Consider the following 20,246-nt stretch of genomic DNA (forward strand, 5'->3'; position numbering starts at 1 on the left):
CACACAATCCCCACAAAAGACCTGCATTTACAGTGGACAGCTCTTCAGCTCCTCTAATGGACAGGCTCTCCTCTCTCTTCACACTGTGCAGACAAAAAGATGAGGGCCCATGAATATTTACCACTAAGTAAAGTTATTCCATTAATTACTCCAAGCACGCTTAATACTGTATCTGTGGCTACTTCTGTGGCGGCTCGTTAATGAACCTTCACACATCATTACCATATTAATTAATGCTCGACTCAATGGTTGTCAATAGGAGGCTGCCAGAGTTGTCTCGTGGTTCTTTACAGCCCATCCTGGATGTTTGGACCACTTAGTATCAGCATCTGAATAAATCTACACTATCTATTTATCACGCCAGGACCCGGCACTGTGTTTGAATAAAACAAAGAAAAACAAAAAGTTGTGATACTGGTTCAACACTCCTCAAGGCTGGTGGATCTGTGTTAAGAGCATTGTGTAAATAAAAATAAAAAGAGGGCGTAGGAGAGCTTTAGTTGTGTCGAGCCAGTGATATCAATATGCAGGGTCATTGGTGTTTGTTTTTAGGGTGTGTGCAGGAGATTTTCCAAGTCACTGTCTGCGCTCCGAAACAGGAAAATCTAAAGCATGACTCACCAGTCGACAAACGCAGCTGCTCACTGTATGATCTGATCTGCTAAAAGGGCTGACTGCACACCATTTTCTCCCTTTTTTCTTTTGGGCTTTTATTAAGACGGACTTGATTAAATGAAAAATATGGCTAAGTCTCGTAAAGACAAAAAGTCCGCTTTTAAAGAAGTGGAAAAAAACAAGCGTTGTTTTTTTCTTTTTGATGTGATTGGCAGGATCCTGGCGTTATATTGTAACACCCACACAGACTGTAAACAACAGCACTTTTTGACACGCAAACAGACTCAAAACCCACCAATTAAACCCAACTTCAATCGAGCCAGCCCTTATTCTGGCATCTTTTTTTTTTTCCCAAGAATTGTTTTTTGTTTTTTTTACTAAGCTTAAAAGGCAACAGTGCAGTCTGGTGAATGTCAGGCCTGTCTGATCCCCCAGATTCTTTGGACTTGCCCTCACGTTTTGCTGAGCTAAGAACAAAGTACACAGCGTACACACAGAGCTTTGCTGTCTTACAACCAAGTAAGTGGAATTTCAGTCCTTCCCCAAAACAAACAAGGCCAGGCCTTTCTATAACATTTTAAGGAGCTTCTTAAATACAAACTGTACTATTAAGTATATACGCCACTCTTTGGTCATTATAATCTATTGATCTTTGAAGTAAGCCATCAGAAAGCTGCACTTTGTGAATTATTCTGTCAGGCTGAGAGGTCAGTCAGATCAGCTCAGGATCCAAAGTAATAAAAAAAAAAAAAAAAAAAAAAAAAAAAAAAAAAAAAAAAGTTTCACACTTAGCACGTGACATTAGATCAGCTCAATCAGAAAGTTCAACGTCGATCCAGCACGTACGGCACAGCACACAAAGGCCAGACGCACAGTGAACATTATGCTTTTTTTTTTTTTCCTCTTTCCAACCTGTCAAGAAAGAGGACTGTCAATTCTACCCAGCCATATCAGGTTTCCACTCTCGCCAGGGTCCCAGCTCCTCTCCAACCACAGATGTGCGCTATTAATATCAATAAGCTGCAGATTCCATTTCCCCAGACAAAGACAAAGGAAGAACAAGATGCGATGAGTGAGCGGAGGAACTAATACCCTCGCGCATCACCATGGGGTTAACACTTACTCTCACCTCCAACCCTGCACTGAAAAAAAGGAACATTGCGCACATGAACTTACACACACACACACACACACACACACACACACACACACACACACACAGCGTAAACTAGCACCCTCACACACACCTACATCTCTCCATGTACACCCACATTCGGACAATGTAAGTATAAGGAAACTGCTGGACGACATTTTCCAATAATTTGTGAATATTTAACCAGGAGAACACGCAACACATTCCCCCATTAATGAGGTTAGACAATGTCCTCATACCGACGCGACCAAACAAGTCTATTAACAATGAGTCACAAATGTATGAGTGTTGTCAGGCCCCTCCAGAGGACCAACACATCCTGGTTGGAGAGTACCTGCGCCAAGTGTGCCAGGTCTTTGTCGTCATGGTAACAATAATAAATAAATGGTTAATGTTGGGAAATGGTCACAATTTGGTAAAGTTAAGGCACCGATCCTACCTGGTTAGGTTGAGGAAAAGATGATAATTGGTGTTAAGATAAGTCAATTGTTTTACGTACGTGACTTTAATGAAATACGATAATGCTATAATGAGTATATGCGTTAAAATGAATCAACATTGCATTTAACATCATTTCAATGCTGTATGCATTGTTTTGTTTTTTAAACAAGTTCAGTCACATAACCAGCTGCAACAAACAATTACCTTAATTCGCATTTATGTTTTTGATTATGTTTTCTTTATCTGATCAAACATTTTGTTTAAAATGTAAGAAAACTGTGAAACAAGTCCAAAACCCAACAGATACATGATTGATTATTAACAATCTTACATTACATGGTATTTCTTCTAAATGCTGGACATTTTGCAGTAACTCTGAATTGGGACCAACAGTGAAAGCAATTGCAATCTACGCTATGCGCAAACTTTTTCAATCACTTACAGGACACACCCACAAACACACCCGCATGCACACGAACTCACATGTCCACCATAATCCTATGAAAGGCGTGGAAGAGGAGAACAAAAAATGAGAAAAATGTGTGTAAAGATAATGAAATCTTTACAGACTTACCCATGAACAGTTAAACAGACTTTCATCATGTTCATGAAACAGTGGAGCGATGCAGATTCCCTCCAAGCACTGAGTGTTTGAAATCCACTTCTGAAGAAGAGGAGAAAGCTGCCAGCGAACGTAGCAGGTATGGAGTAGTTGGAGTAGTGAGTGGTAGTTAAGTGTTGGCGTGTGTGTGTGTGTGTGTGTGTGTGTGTGTGTGTGTGTGTGTGTGTGTGTGTGTGTGTGTGAGAGAGAGAGAAAGAGAGAGAGCCCAGACTGCAGTGTTGAGAGGGACTGGAGGTATGTGGTCAAAACACAACGAAAGCCGGTGTGTTGCTCCAGATTAAATATGCAGGAAGAGGCCTCCGTTTGCATAAACACAAACACTCAGCAAATGAAGAACTGGCACAGAGCAGATGCCTGCTGAGAGCCCTACCTGTCCTGGCCTCTTTTAATTAGACAAGAGCAGGCAGAACAAATGAACATCAACACGGTCACACTAGGCGGAACAAAAGGAAGGAGGAGAATTTTTTTTTTTTAAAATGGAAAAGTAAATATGTCCTCAATCCTCAAAAAATAAATGTCCTTAATGAGAAGAGCAGAAGGTTTTAGAAAAAAAGCCAGGACAGATGGATGCACAACTTCAGAATGAAGAAGATATTTGACTCTGGTGTGACTGTTTTGATACTGAAGGAAAATGCACTACATTTAAACAAATATTATTATGTTGTGAGGTCGTTGATAAAATGCAACAAAACTAAGTAATATTTAAACACAAATGTGACCGCAGCATGAGGACCTCAACCTGAAACTGCTTAATTACAAGGTAAAACGCTAATTACCATTTAAAATATAAAATTCAATTAATTCAAGTAGGTCAGTTTTTGGTGTGGGTTTTCATTAAATCATGTCCTCGATAAAAAAAAAAAAAAAAAAAAGTACACCTTGTGATCCTTTAATTCATCCTTACATATGCCTCTAGTCTACATCTCCTGGTGGAAAAACTGAATTAGAGCATCATCCACCGTCCAACCTTTGTCTTTCTAAAGAATCTCCATTTCCCTCCTTCTAATTCTGTTCATCTACCTGTCTCTTGTACTTTTAGGACAGAAATCCAGAAGTGTGTGGTGTGGGTGGAAACATCTGAGAGAAACTGCAGTCAGAGTCCCCCCCCCCAAAAAAAAACCACACAAAACAGGGTAGACTGAAAACTGAGCCCCTCCAGAAAATGTAGAGAAGCGTCAGATGCTGAGTGACACACACTGATGTGGCCAGTCAAAGATGTAATTTTCATGTGAAAACCCCTCAAATGGATCGGGGGAGAGAGAGAGAGGGAGGGAGGGGGTGGGGTGACAGGAGTGAAGTGACACTAGTTGACAGGAGGGGAGAGAGGGTAGAAATTGAGAGTTAAGACAGAGAGAAAGGAGAGCAGAAATGAGACCTCTGGAAAATAAACAGGGTGTAGGGTTTCAAAGGCGAGGGGGACACAGGCATTCCATTGTTCAAGCCAATTATCAGTGGAAAATAATAACAACAGATGGATCCAGAGCGGCCAACTTGTGCCGGAGCACCCCGGTGCTGGAGAACACATGATGAAATGTGAGAGTGCTGTTGGAGGGGCAGGAGGAGGAGGGGGGGGGGGGGGGGGTCTGGTGGAAGGGTGCTGCCCCACAGTCAAACAGTCAAACACACACACACACACACACACACACACACACACACACACACACACACACACACACACACACACACGCACATGCACATAAACCTCCACACAACAGATGTGAACTTCCACAAGGACAGCTTAATATGTGCTCTCTGGCCAGCACTTGTGGCGCGCGGCTTCAGCATTCCACACAGCGACGTGGTCGACACCTCCACGTGTTTTTCAGACGGGCCGTCTCAAGTCAGATGATACATATGGCTCGCGTGTTGCCGTGCGATTCAATTAAAATCTGTGCATTCCTTTCATGTTCAACAAAGCGGGCTCATTTGCTGGCGAACTCATGCTTGTTGCTGTAAGTGGGAAGCTTTAACCACACTACCACATATAATACTTTGAATGAAGAATGTTTCTTTTCCCTTTTTTTTTTGCCGATTTTCTTTCATTCAAATCAGCTCATATCCCCGATGACCTGTTGTGATGTCCTCATTTTGATGTTTTCCAGCACACGTTCACAGGCAGGCAGATGCAACAGTGCAGCAGAGACAGACCTCACTGACTCTGGCTTCATTCACAGATCCCTCATATCAGCCACAGAGTGACAGGCAGCGGAGGGGGCTGCAACCTTAAAACAAAACCAATTCTCTGTGTGCCTTGTCAAGGGGTGGGAGATGTCTGCAGATAGCAGTACAAACGATCTGCCCTTCCTTTTCACAAGAAAAGAGAAGTTTTCGTTTCATTAACTCCAGACTAAAGCGTAATTATCTCCCTATAGACCTTAATCACCAACAGAAGGATAATAGAACAAAAAGCAGTTTCTTCTTCAGTCATTAAAGGTTTTTTTTTTTTTTTATGTTGTTGTTCTTTTTTCTTTCCTCTGCACTTTAGTCCATCAAACAATGCAAAAGAGTAATGGGGGGGGGGGGGGGGCTCCAGTAAAGTGTCATTTCCAAATATTGTTAGCTACAGAGGTTGAAAGATTTTGGCCATAAAACGCTCTGTTTGAACGTGCCATCTTTGGCCCTTTGACCTGCTGACCAGTGGAGGCCAGCGGTGAGAAAGTAGAAGAAAACTCAGCCAGTAGCAAAAGATTTGATTGCACATTTATGAAATAAAATCACCAAAACACCACTTAAGGATTGTATATAATATAAATGACTAATATTGCTTGAAGGTGCTTGTGATATTATACCCCAAATAATACTGTAACTCCCTGGAGGACTGTACAGAAGGAGCAAAAAAAAGAAGAAAAAAAAAAAAGAATGGAAAACTTTGCCTAGATTTAATTAGCTTATGAGAAATAATTGCCATTAGCAAATCCCTTCAAATGGGGTTGAGGCATTTTGCTGCAGAAAAAAAAAAAGAGTCATATTTTTGCACGATGAGGAGACAAAGGGTTTTCAAACAGGAACTGGCGGGCCATCAGCCGTTTAGTGCGCTGACACTGAGGTCGAGTTAATTAGACTATTGTCATTTTAATCAGGAAAGCTCGGCGGCCATCACTTCCTGAAAGAGCCAGTGGACTTTAAACAACTGAGGGCTTTTTGTGTACGAGTGTGAATGTATGCGCATGTGGTGTGTATGTGTGTGTTTTGGGGCCCGAGGTGTCATCCAGCTATGGGTTACGGAGTATGGTCTGGTTCTCTCACATGCTTAGAACATTAATGAGCTGGAGACACACCAAGGAAACAAAAGAGCCTGGAGGATCACCAGGGGAAACTACTCGCCTCTGCTCTACTCATGTCTCAGTTCATTTGAAAATAATTTAAATATCAAATATTTGAAATAATTTGCTTCTCCCTGGCTATCAGATTCTGAATAGGGAGTCTTTCATGTCTTCGTTATTATGCTCTACACTGGCATTAGCATTTAAAACATAATTAATGTAACCATATTTTATAGGTGCTTACCATTATATTGGAATAATGGTTTATTTTTTGTCAGATTTCCATACTTATAAATACAATGGGAAGAGCGTAATAACAAACCAAAGAATGGCAAATGATATATCAAATCTTTGCTGAATATCATTAATCTAAAGAGAGTTTTAATCAAGACTGACAAAAGGCTGGATTTAACCTGCTCGAGGCTCACATGATGAAATTCACTTTGTGCCACTTCTTGTGGAAAAAAAAAAAAAAAAGGACCAAAAATAAAGATGGTGAAGGCAGCACTAGTCTTATGTGAGTTTAGCCAGCAGCCTCCGAAGCACGAGTTGGGAGGAGGCGCTGATACTAGAGCTGTCAGTGGAGCTCTGCCAATCAGCAGAGGTGATAAAAGGGCCAGCTCAATATTAACACCAAAACATCTTTGTAACTTCTCCCCTGGCCATAGCTCGGGTCATCGGTGGACAAGGTGACAAAGGTAACCTGGAGACAAATGCTGGTGAACTTCCCCCCGTGACACCGCCGTCAGCCCCGGGGCAGGACTGGCCAATGACATTAGCCGAGCCCCTGAGTACAAAGTAGACGACTGCAATATTTCATATTCACCAACCTCGAGGGAAACTGCATTAAAAGAGGCTGGAGCAGCCCGAGCACATCTGACTCCATGACACCACCACTGTGTCTGTTTATGATTATATTAATGGTTCCGTAAGTTCATCGTTTTTAACATTGGTCATAAATATTTCACAGGGAGTTAATATTAATCTGATCAGAAATTATCTTCCTTCAATAATTCAAGATAGGCATTAATAATTCAATAAAAAGAATGTTCTGCATAACTGAGGGGAAAAACTGGAGATATTCAATAACTAAATGTGAGAAAAATCAAAGTCGAAAAGTCACATTGGAGCACCAACACAGCTTTAATACAGTACAGCCGAGTGCAATGCATCTCGTTAGCAAGGGAAGCTAACAAAGACTGTGTAAATATGATGGCAACCTTCTCGCTTCAGATTCATCTGGTTTCTAATCCAGATTTAAATGCAGCGACTAGCCAGCGACCTCAGGCTGCTCTATCCGCTTGTGAACGTCCGGAGTTAAAGAAAGACATGCAGACAGTGAAGCTGCTGCGCCATTAAAAGCCCTGCACTGCCCGAGTTCCTCCATAAGAGATTTACAGGGATTAGATGGTGAAATAAAGGCCTAATCTTTATTTGACAGGGAAGCCAATCTCTGGCTCACTGGTCAACCGCTCTCTCTCTCTCAACTCACCTTCGCTGCCACACACCTCGGGCTTATTTAAAACCATATTTAGGCTGCATATGGTGCCCCGTAAGAGGTCTCAACCTAATTATCATACCAAAAAAAAAAGGAAAGACCAAAAAAAAGTGTAATTTTTCAAATGAGCGTTGTGCGGAGGCACAGTGCTGGAAATACGTATTCCCCTGCCTTACCTGCATACGAGTCCAGTCTGATGGTTATTTCCTTTGGTGATCTTCCCTTTTTTTTTTTTTTGGCCTAAACTATGCCTGATCGAAAATCTTACCAATTTCCATGTGCCGTTTGATGACAGATGGAAGGAGATATTTCATGGAGATGTATAGTCGAGACTGATAAACTATTAATCACACTGCCGGACAATGACACCAGCTAAATTTAAACACAAAGTGAAAAGACGTCAAGTAACAGCCCCTCTTATTACCTCAATTATTCATTACGGGGAGCCGTTATTGCAAAGCATATAGAATTTAACCTCAAAGATTGCACTTAATTGCAGTGCGTGTTGATGGTGGCTACAGATGTCACAGTTTGGACTGGCAATCCTTCACTATGTTTAACCCTGTCCGACCCTGCCCTTCTGTCCCTCCTCCTCGCACCGTCCCTCTGCGTCTGTCCGCTCAATGTTTGACCTACACAATCACAGACAAGATGATGAGGATGGCGAGAGAGTTAAGAGAGGGATGTTTTTTTGTTTTTGTTTTGTGTCATTCAAATTTCTAAAATTGCGCTACAAAATACCCAAAAAGGATCATACCGGTCGAGGCAGATGGCGGCCCACCTCTGAGCGTGGTTCTGTCGGAGGTTTCTTCCTGTTAAGAGGGACTTTTTCCCTCCCTCTGTAGGAGGTTTTTCTCCCTTAAAGAGGAGTTTTTCCCTCCTAGCTTATGTGGGAATTGTTGAATTGTTGGGTTTCTCTGTATAATGTTGTAAAGTTCTGCTGTAACGACGTTGATGTGTTAAGTGCCATGAAATAACCTGTGTTGTGATTTGGCGCTATATAAATACAATTGAATTGAATCATATGTGACATTGTTCAGGACTTTCTTGCACTGAATTACAGTCCCTATATCAATCAAACATTTTTGCCAATAGAGCCTGACAGATATTGGAAATTTGGGTATGATGCCGATATTATAGGATTAAAAAAAAAAAAACATTCTGATATCGCTGTATCAGCCGATATTCTTTACAGATATACTTTACTACATCTACATATATATAAACACCCACCTTTTGCAATTATCTGTCAAATGTGGTTATCAAACACTTTTGTTACCTATGATATTTTACATTGTATCGTCCTAACGGAAATTGGTGCACTGAAACAGTAAACTTCTCTGAGAATCCTACTTATAATCAACTATTTAAAAACACAAATCAAACAACTTCTTAATTACCCAAAGATTTTTTATTTTTTTTTCTGCATTATGTTCTGCAAATAAAAACGTTTTCATGTCAGCACATATTGGCCAACACACCCACCGATACATCTGTAATCAGCAAATATCAACCGGTACCAACTGGAATAGAAACTGTTTTTTTGGGTTTTTTTTCATTTGGATTGCTTAAGCTAGAAAAAAAAAGTTCAGCATTGTTCTAAAAAGCTCAAACTTTCCATTTTTTACAGAAGTTCTGTTCCCCAATAACGGCAATGAAATAAAGATACATAAACACCGCTAAATGTTAATGTTTAAGAAGTTCATACAGTTCTCAGATGTCACTTTCCTGTGACGGGCAGACAAAGGCTTTGTTTGTGCGCAACACATCCTCCACGCAGCGCTTCTCCCTCACTATCTCTCCCCCTCTCTCGTCCTTGTATCATCCCCAGCTCACAGCAGCAAACAGAGTTGTATGCAAATACTAAAAGCCATAATGCATCATATTGTTTGGTGTTAACGTTTGAATATTTAAATGGCGCGTTTTAGATCTAGATATTCTCATTTGAAATTTCCATACCCCGTACGTGCTGAACGCAGACAGTTAAGTTTGCCCACATGACAGGTTGAATACTTTGTGAGTATATTTGCATCTTTTCTGAACAATATTGGCTTGACACGCCATCATTGTCATGATTATGTTCTTGCTGCGTACATACTTGTTAACAATGCAAGTTACCTGGGTTTAATAAATGACTACTGTATGTGGCCTGTGTCAGAGCCACAGAGCTGGATGTATGAATCACCCACGTACATGCCACTTAACCAAATTGGCAAAGCTGATAAGCCATATTTACATAGCAGTGTTGCTAGATGTGATTACTATCAGTAAAACTTCCCCCCACGCTTTAATGGAAAGTTGGGCTATAACTTAGTGTGGGTTAGAGCTGCCCTCGGAAAAATAGCTCAATTACACCCGTGAATATAAACACTCATGTCGCTGTCGGAGTGGTAAACAGATGTGGGGTGACAGTCTGTAGTACGTGCTCAGTCAAGCAGCTGTTGCTTCATTCATTCTCTTGTTCTGATGATGGATGCCTATTTCTCTCCCCACGGCTCGACATCGAGCCGCACTATTTGCTTATGGGAGCAGTGGCGATAGGCAGATTAAGCTTCTGAGAATATCATTAACATGTTCCCGGTGTAGAGCTAACACACGCGGCACTACAGCCAGTCAAACACAACAATCAGTTTGCATGAAGTGGACATTATGGATGGACTGTGTGACTTTGGTTCCTGTCTCTCCATACAGGCCTCTGTTCTGCTGCAGGGCAGCACTAAAACCCCTCAACTTCTTTCCAAACTCAAAAGAGACAACATAAGAGCATTCAAAATGATGTCATATGATGTTATTTTGCCTTAGCGCACTGTGTACGTGCACTCGCACAGTGTATTGAAAAGGACATCCCCTTTGGCTGTTGTCTCATTGGGAGCCTACCTGTCACGCGGCTGATATGACGCTCCTTGAATGCAACGTGTGTACATATGATCAGAGCTGCAGCGAGCAGCCCAGATGACAAAGTGACTAGGAGTGTCAAAGCAGCCTACAAACAGGCCTGTCCTCTTCTAGACAGGAAGCTGGGAGCAGCAGAGGCGCTGCCTTGTCTCATCTGCCAGCAGCGCTCGCTGCCTCCCCGACTCATCACAGCGACCGTGTCTGATGATGTGCACGACGCCACGCCGGACGGCTGTTTTGATTTCAGCCGGTGTGACACATCTGTTGCTTGTCACGTTGCGTTGTGGTTGCCTGTAAGCTGAGCGCGACCGCAGCCAATGTGCTTCTCGTGCCTCCGTTCGTGTTTACAAACAGGTCAGCATGGTACGCATCGTGTGGAAGGTCAGGAGGCCTTATGAGACACTATGTGCACCTGCACAGCCGGTGCCTCGAGCCATCAATCCTCGTAGCTTGCTGCAAATGAGCAGCAAGTAGATTGTGAGTGCTCCGTGTTAAAAGATGCATTATCTGCTAATAAACCCTCAATGAAATCTTAAGTAAAAGTCAAAAGTAATTGCAGTGTTGATTGTATATAATATAAAAGGAAAAAGGTAAGACTCCTGGTCACTTTATCATCCTCTAAGAATTCCCCTTCATCGTACACTACCTACTGAAAATCAATTATTTCCCTCCCACGTCTAATTGAGAAAATTTGCTCCGGCTGTAAATCAAATGTGCATCAGAGGTGCATTCTTCACAATGTGCTCTTTATGGGCTTTTAAAGTACTTTGCGGGAGCATTTCACAAAACTACCCAAATCAAGGCTATTCTATGCAAGACTTCCACTGTCAGCTTAAATACATGAGCGATGACCATGGCTAATTGGATCCATCCAACTCATCCATCTATGAAGTACACATGCTTTATCAGCAAAAATCAAATGACATTGTTTCACTGAGTGTAAAGCAAGCCCAGCACTAAAGAAGCAGAAAGGTATTTATTAGTGGGATGTTACAGTGGCTGGCTACATTTCTGTACCCTTGTCTTTCCAATTAATATTTAAAAGTGCCTCGTAATTACAAGTTTAGGATTCATTTACATGCAAAGTGCTGGTGTGAACATGAAAGGCAGTGGAAAAAGTTGGTCGGTGAGATTTTCTTGTCTTACTCTTGACTTTTTAAATGATCTATTAGTTATTGTGTTTTAATATTTTGATTAACAAAACGACTCCATTCAAAGCTAAACTAAAAGCAACTGCAAATTGAGAAAGACTACAGCTACAATTTGCATGAGCGTCAAACAGCGGCATGCTATGTAAATGCGATCCCTCTTCAGAGGGTGGGGAAAGATTTGAGAAGGCTCATTTACATTGTCAAATGACACAACACTCATACTTTCCATATTCTATCAAACTGTTTAACAGACACACCAACCTGGAAACGATCAGTGTGCGTGTGCGTGTGCGTGTGTGTGTGTGTGTGTGTGTGTGTGTGTGTGTGCGCGTGTGTGTGTGTGTGTGTGTGCGTGCGCGCGTGTGCGTGTGTGTGTTTAGTTCCTCCCCACTAAGTCAGCGTAACAATAGTGCTGTAAAAACAAACTGGGTTGAACGGTATACGACGTGATCGAACACCGTGACTGCCTTTCTGACCGGCTTCGTCAGACCACAAGACAACATGTAGCGGCGCTGGCACGGCAGGGAGGCACAGCGCTGCTTTGGGGCTCTAATATATTCAAAGAGGGATCATTTACTTAAGGCTTGCATCCAAGGATCAGTCTGGCCTTCATTAGCCTCAATCTGACACGGATGTGAACAACATGTTGGCTTGCCACATGAACGCTGCCCCTCCTCCCTCCGAACGCCAAACACTCGACCCCCCCCCCCCCCCCCACACACACACACACACACACCCACCTCCTCCCCCCACCTTCTCCGAGACCTGCACAGCAAATTCCTCTGGAAATATCACAGGTTGTTAGCATTCCAGAGAGAATTTTACATGGGTGTACACTCAGGCCTTAATTAGAGACTATTTGATCATTCAGCAGCTGGGCTTTATTAAAAATACTGGTTCACATCGCCTTACAGTCACCCCCGGCTCAGTGTGAAAGAGCTCACAGAGGCAGAAGAGTCCATGAAAGAAGAAAATAAATATTCATTACTTGATACGTAGGGTCCCTGTATGGGAAATCTACGTCCCGCAAAGCAGTATTTACACTTGGTTTAGGGTAACATGAAATATCCCTCATGTGATATATGTGACATCCACGTCTCTGTCGAAGATGGATGACTTTTGTTTCATATTTAATTTAAATAGCAGATTAATGAGAGTTTTAATGTCTAATAATAGTTCAATAAAATGTCAATGGTTTTCCTAAAAAGTCTACAGAAAACCAACATGTTTTTTTTGTATTAAGTATTATATACTTAGCACACTGTATGCATCAAAACACAAGATTACAGCCTTGTACAGAGCTCCACTAAAAAGTCTCCACCTAAATGTCAGCAGAGAAGCTGAGCTACATCGACCTGAAAAGAACCGCAGAGATGTAAACTGTATCTGACCAAGGTCGACAGGGACCATAAAACAAACATTGGGTTTAAGGTGAAGTCTTCCCTGCATGAAGGTTAGCCGTGTTTTGTGTTTACACTACACTGCAAGGCTTTGAAATTGTTTTGCGGTATGGAGTCTGCCCAGGGTCATTGTTTGTTTTTGACGTGTTTATACACCACACAAGGAGTAATGACTTCTAGGATAGTCTGGGGATGCGGACATGATCCGGCACACAGTCTGCAATATTCTTTACTTTCACGTTGGATGGTCAACAGTGACAGGACTCTGGGCAGTATCGGTGTTTAGCATTCAAAGTGATGTCAGTGTACAACTGCATCAGGAAATGAGTAAATCGGTTACTATGCAAAACTTCCCTTATCGTGTTGTCGCATTCAAACGCATAACAATTTCCTTATAACGCCTTTCCTACAAAAAAAGAGACCTTTTAAGACAGTTGTCCAAAAGTTGGTAGATGAGTCGTGTGTCATAACTGTCGACAACTGTCTGCATGTAAAGCACTTACTTTGATCTGTGGCTCCACAGGATGTCACCACTGGAGTCTCCTGGCTGGACCAACAAGCAGCAGATAGAAAGGGAGGAGAGGGGAAGAAGAAGGGAGGTGTGGGGGGATGGGGGGGACGGGGGGGGGAGAAACGGTGCAAATTATTTCAAACGTGAAGGTGACAAAAGCTTGTTTTTTTCCACAATCACCCTATTTAAAAATAACCATGGCATCATTTCAGATGCTATTTAGTTGATGACTGTGATGTGTGTATGCGAGAGGACACACACATTTCACACACCTTTGAGTTAACCATGAGAGCAATAGTGAAGGGACACAAAACAGGTCACTTTCAAATTAATATTCATCAAGGCAGAATTAAATAGGTTTCCCAGAGCCCCGTTTAAATAGCTGAGGATACATACTTAGCATCTCAAACAAGAACTCCCTTGATTAAACAAATAATGACACATTCCAAAAACTGTAACCGAGTCCAAATTAATTTGAGCATTGCTCTAATTGCATTTAAACACTGCTCCTCCCTAACCTTAGATCAAGCATTTTTTAATTACTGCCTTCTGAAGACTGAATCCCTACAGTGTTGATGGAAAAATAAAAATAGGCTATATCATACAGCACTCTCAAAATGTTTTTATCCAATGTAAACGAAGGGAACACGCCAGCTTTCTGAAATAGCTCGTTCATGGTATTAAACTGCCCTTTGCACATTGGCGCTGAACCTCTCACAGCTGAGCTCTGTCATTTAGTCCCGCTGCCCCATGCCCCTTCGTCTTAACTCCTTTCCTCCATTTGCAAACACGCAGGGAAGAAACGGCAAAATGTGTTTCCTGAAAGGGAGGAGAGGTGGAAAAAGCCCATCCTGCCCCGAGAATCACCGCCGCCCCGCCAGAGCTGCCGCCACTGGCCTTTCTGCAGAGGCAGCAAAAGTTCCCCGAGAGGGGAGCGTCTGCCAACTCAAACAGGGCTCATTCTCTTCTCTGTGGGCCGCCAGCCGCCCATGTGGGCCTGCGCTGGGCTTCCTGAGGGCTCGCTGCAGCTGGAGGACTTTGAATAAAGGTAACAGCAATGTCACAGCTACTGTAAACTTGCTAGGCTGCTCCTGTCAGCAGGACGTTCCCAATCAAAGCAGAAACAACCCCACCTAAAACACAACGCATTGTTTTTTTTTCCACCGGCCCAAAGTCCAAACTTCCCACGAATCACAAAGAGAGCACACAGGCGAGAGGGCAACCGCTGTTCCCTGATCTTGCCAAACAAAATGCCAAGAGACCGGGAGTGACATTCAGCTCTGGGGTTTAAAAATACGAGCAATTTGAAAATGATTAGAGTCTTATTTTCTTGTTGAGCGCCTGACACAGGAGAGGAAACCAGAACAATCAAGCCTACTGACTTTTTTTCTGCTGAATTTAGAAACACTAATTAGTTTTGCTCTCGTAAAGCCAACCTGAAAACGACCAATTAGAAAGTGAAAATGAGACGAGCAGAAGAAACAAGAGCTTGTCATTTGCACTGTTTAAGTCCCACATGCATAACTTTACTGTGATGACTTTCACACAAACTCAAGATGACTGACACGCTGCCTACAAAACCTGATGTCACATACGCAGTCTGATCAAAAAGCCTTTTGCTTGGTGAGAAGGAAACTATTACGGATCTGTACAGCCACATCAAACCCAGGCTGGGCATGCAGATGTCTGAAGTACCAAGCTGGGGAGAAGATACAGCCCACCAGGCTGACCACAGCACCAGCTGCTTCCAGCTACAGACCTACCAGGGCCAAACTGTTACCCCCTCACAGGTTCCTGGTTTCTATTAATTTCCTCTTTCAATTGTACTGCAATGATTCCTCTGAATGTAGGATTGTTTCATTTTAACAACAGGGGGTGGTAACTTTAAGCATTTATATGTCAGACACAGTATATTTCATCTGCTGGGTGGTGTGGGTTCATATTTAGCCAGTCATTAGTAGTGAACATAAAACTTGTGGAAATTATCTGCAGGAATTTCATCGCTATTCCCCCAGCACACAGTGGCAAGTGTTTCATCACTGTCGGACTGAAGACGGATGGGCTGTCAGTGCCTTCCCCTGTCCACGATCCAGCTCCTGGGCTGGGAAGTGGCTAAAAAAGGCCTGGGCAACGCTTTCCAGGCTTGCGCCTTTTACTAGGAGGAATTCTCAGATGCCAGATCGCTGCCAACGTCCTTGCAGCCAATGGCAGAGAGGCCAGTAAGTTCACATTAACTGCAGAGTGTAACTGCACTGAACATCTGCTCATGAATGAGCGCACTGCCCACTAACTCAGTGAGTTGAAGCCCACTGATGAAAAATTCAACGTTCTCCTTGCTGGCACGCTTGTTTTGCACTATTCTCCTGAGCCCCCAGAATTATATTAAGAGAATTTCAGCACGGCCTGGTGTATCTGAGAGAACAGCTGGCGCTGAAAAGGGATCTGCTGCTCGGCGAGAGCTCAGGGACTTCACACGGGATCTGCCTTCTCCTACACCATTTGTCCTTGAAGGAAAAAAAAAAAATCTGTGTTAAGCACTCAGGTAATAATAAGAAAGCAGAGGCTACATTTAGCTGATTACACCACCCATGTGCGCTACAGCGGACAGAGCTTAACCGATGAAGACATGAATCGATATGGAGTGGAAAGAAAAGACAGAGGGGCAATTGTGACAATAAGTGGCTCCCCCAGGAGACCTATTCAGTGCACCTCTCCTTTGTTTGGCTTGTTTAGCTCATTAGATTGTTAACTACGCAGAATCTGGCCCCATCCACACAATATGAACTCAGTCTAATCGGAAACAGAAGCAGTCTGTTTAGGGGGCAACTACATCAAAGACTTTGGGAAGTATGAAGGCAGGCCCACAGCCCTGACCTTCAATTGCTGCAATTATGTGCCTCATAAGTTTATGAATTACTGGAGTGACACGATCGACAAAATATATTGTTGAGAATCAGCCATATAATGTTATATCATGATATAAATACAAACTATCAATGAAATTCAGTGTAAACGGTGACAAAGTCTTTCCTCTGAAGGTGATGAAATAGTTTCTCCATTTAAAAATGTCACGTTTAAGGAAGTGATGACTGCAAGCAAACACTAAGAATAAAAGATTACCAAACTCTGTAATTTCACTTCTGTCTTTCTGGAAATACAGTTAGAAGATTTCTATACGTCAGCACACAACACAAACTGAGAGACTGAAAGGTTTATCTCATTGTTGTTTTGATCCTAATCTCCGTTTCTGACCTCAATGTTTTCAAAAAAAAAAATTGTCAAGTTTCACACAAACAAACTGTGTCTCTGACTTGAGTTTCTGTGTTACACACAAGAGCAAGGAAGGAGTCTAGATTTATTGCCTTTTTTTCCTGCGATGCACTGAATAATGTCAAAATCATGGCAATAGCCCAAAAAAGGGGGATCTGTGAGTATGATATTGCCACTGAAAACCAAGAGGGTGTCTGGAGAGAAGCTCATTTAGCTGGTGACAAATGACAGCACTTTGTCTTCCTGACAAGATCCCTCCTTCATCAAATGTCCAACTTCACATGGAAATAGGAAATCGCACATTATCACACTGACAAACAATTACAACCATGTCATTAGCCGCAACCCTGGGCATGGAACCATTAACAAAACACAATGCTGCACACCACGCGAACCATCAGAAGAAACACAGGATGTAGATGAAAATGCACTGAGAAATCAATCATGACACAAACAACCTGATGCTTACAGTTTGGGAGATCTAAATTGTGGGAATGAGGGGTGATAACAGTCGCGTGTGCCAGCTAAATAAATCACAAAATAATCTCAAGCAATCAAAAGTTCTGAATAGAGATTTATGTCTTTCTTGGTGACAGAACAGTGCTTGCTTTATATTAAAAGTCAACACTTTAAAGGAGTTTCTCTCTAAGTGATTTAATCAGATACAGAGCATTAGTATCTTTTTTTAATACATCTCCCAGTGTCAGCCAGCAAATGAAAAAGCTAGCCTCTGTAAATATGACTGCTTACTTCTAACACAAACATTGTTGACACCTAATGTAATTTCAGCGGGACATCCAACTGAAAGCACACCGGGGTAATATAATGCTCTTAATGAGAATTCCTTCCAGCTTGAGACCTTGGCGAGATAGCCATAATGCATGGCTTCTCTTTTTAATAAAATAATTGTTACAGTTATTAAAGATGAATCTCATCACAGTCGAGATGACAAAATAATTCATTACCAAAACCAAGGCTTTAAATAGCTGCAAATTATGAAGCCCTAGCACCCCCACCACCACCACCACCACCACCCTTTGAAAATACACTTCCAGATAAATGGGTTTGTTATTTCGTATAAATATTAGATATATGCTGCCCTTGAAAGGAAGGAAATATTGCAACTGTCCATTAAAAAGTTTGCAAACACACATTGCACCTAATAAGAGAGCGAAAAATAGACAACTAGCAAACAAAAACAAATATAAACCTTTTAAAACTATTAAATCTACTCAATTCCATTCCATTCCAACCCTTACTTTGGTTCTAACTCATTGAGGGCTGGCTAAAATGTTTTTTTTTGGGTTTTTTTTTAAATAAACTAATACATAATGTATTCTACTTTGTCCAATGTTCTACTTTATATTCTATTAACCCTTTCAAAGCAGAGTGCTTGACTGCCATTGTACTTTTTGTATTATTATTGTTAAAATAACCTCAATCACACATTTGATTTATGTTATGTATAATAATGTTAATAATAGATAGAGTTTTGTCTAACCGCTTTTGTTGACTTCCTGTTTTTTTTCCCTTTTCCCTTTTTTGTGTGCTCCTAGCGCCTGCAATTAAGCTACATAGTGAATTTTTCTTTTGTTTTTGTCTGTGTTGTGTTTAATGTTATTTCCTACTTTGTGCTGTAGTCGACAGACAAAGTTAATTATGTGGCTGTGTTGTAGTTGTTTATCCTCATTACTATTTCATAACTATTTCACATCCAGTACCTATAGCTGGAGGAGAATGCATTTATTGTCCTCCCTGAAAGATCAGAGGTTCGACATTGGTGTAGCAATCTGGATTCTGCAAAGGGGGGTTGTATTGTGAAAATTGACCAGATTCCTCAATCTCACTTCCCGCCCGGTTGATCTGCTTTCTGCAGATTAGCTCAGTTTTCGGCCGACTTCCATCACAAATAGACTTGGATTATATTTAAAGCAAAACAGCGTGGAGAGGCACTTTTGGGACACCACTGACACTCACTGCAGAGTCTGGTAGAATCATGAGCATTGACTAAAATGGCAGCTAGAATGGTTGCCGTGTCAGAGCAGCGACACAAAGCAGCCGGTCCTGGTGCATCCAGCCTTTACACTGCCATTTACCTACATTAACGTTTTGGGCTCAATGTTAACGATCTAACCGCACCATGTAAAAGCACATGTCTTGCGTGAATTTAGGGCGTGTTTAATTAACTTTGCTGGTTTAACGGTGTGGATAATCTGAGGACAAAGTAAGGCGCATAGTTCAAAGGGGTGGTACTTGGTTCCCTAATTAATCATAGGCGTGTTTTGAGCATAACATGAAATAAATGTGTCATCTTCCATTTCCTTTGAAAGTCTGATGCATTTGTGCCTTGGCAGATAGTTATTACAGTATAGAAACAAGTATAATAGCAGATTTGCCTTTATCATAAACAGTGCACCATTGACTTAAAACCAAGTTTTTGTTGGTCAATGGTGCAATGCACCTGAACACAACTCATTGTTTTGCCCCTCCCATTTCACTGAATTGGGTAGACAAAATATTCGAACCCAAAGCAGTTGAACAGCACCACAAATTACAGTCTTCAAAATGACCAAATCAACACCTCTCCAAGTCAGATTTAATATCAACGGAACATTACAGTCCTGCCGTATTATACTTCATGCATCACCTGTCAATGAATTCAATGTCATGGCTGACTTTTCTATAACCCTATGTTAACAAAACAACACTGATCTGCTACATCCGCCATGCTGTTGTACATCTAGTTTGTTTTCCATTGGAACCTACGGAGTTCCTCCTTATAGCACATAGCACCTCCATGTGTGAAACAGAGAAAGCGTTAGAAGACGTTTGTACAAACTTTCACCATTCCCTTCCACCTCCACCCCTTTCTGTTCACAGCTCTCTTCTAGCTTTATTTATGTATTCAAAAGAGATAATTTACAGTGATGGCATGGAAACTTCCCAGCATGCCTTTTAACCTGTCGTTTTTCACTCTCTGCGCAGCAGGATGTCCAGAGGAAATGCTTTATTAAGATCCTGCCGACATGAAGAGCTGCTGTGACTTACTGGTGCATTACTGTCTAAAAGGCAAAGTTATTTAGACCAATAAAAGGCTAATATATTGTTGGAGTGGAATTACACAGAAGTTATCTCTGCCTTAATAACATCACCGCAACCCCTGATGTTGTTTAGATCAATAAAGCCCATTAAAGTACAGACCTCAAGCGCAGATAAGGCTGCACTGCCACGGCAAAATACTGCTTGCTAGCCTCTGAGAGAGCAGAGGTCTTTCTCTGGCTCACAAAAAGTGGCCAAAATGAGAAAAAAATAAACCCACTTCAAACCATAAAAATCGAAAATCCAATGAGGTTCACTGTCTGCCTCACGGAGCTCCCTGGCCTGCAGATAAACAAGCAGAAAGATGCTAATAGATTTTAAACAATGG

General features: G+C 41.9%; 1 protein-coding gene across 2 annotated transcripts in view; it reads right to left on the minus strand.

Annotated features, from left to right (window-relative positions):
- foxp1b (forkhead box P1b) overlaps positions 1-20,246 on the minus strand; it is a 156,273-nt gene that overhangs the window by 104,503 nt on the left and 31,524 nt on the right. For both annotated transcript variants that reach the window (XM_069164281.1, XM_069164203.1), the window contains exon 4: positions 13,542-13,585. The gene's annotated coding sequence lies outside the window, so the exon portion shown is untranslated. The remainder of the gene's footprint in view (positions 1-13,541; positions 13,586-20,246) is intronic.

The sequence above is a fragment of the Embiotoca jacksoni genome, unplaced genomic scaffold, assembly GCF_022577435.1.
Source record: "Embiotoca jacksoni isolate LCO1_2020_lvr unplaced genomic scaffold, fEmbJac1.0.p SCAF_1, whole genome shotgun sequence".
NCBI lineage: Eukaryota > Metazoa > Chordata > Actinopteri > Embiotocidae > Embiotoca > Embiotoca jacksoni.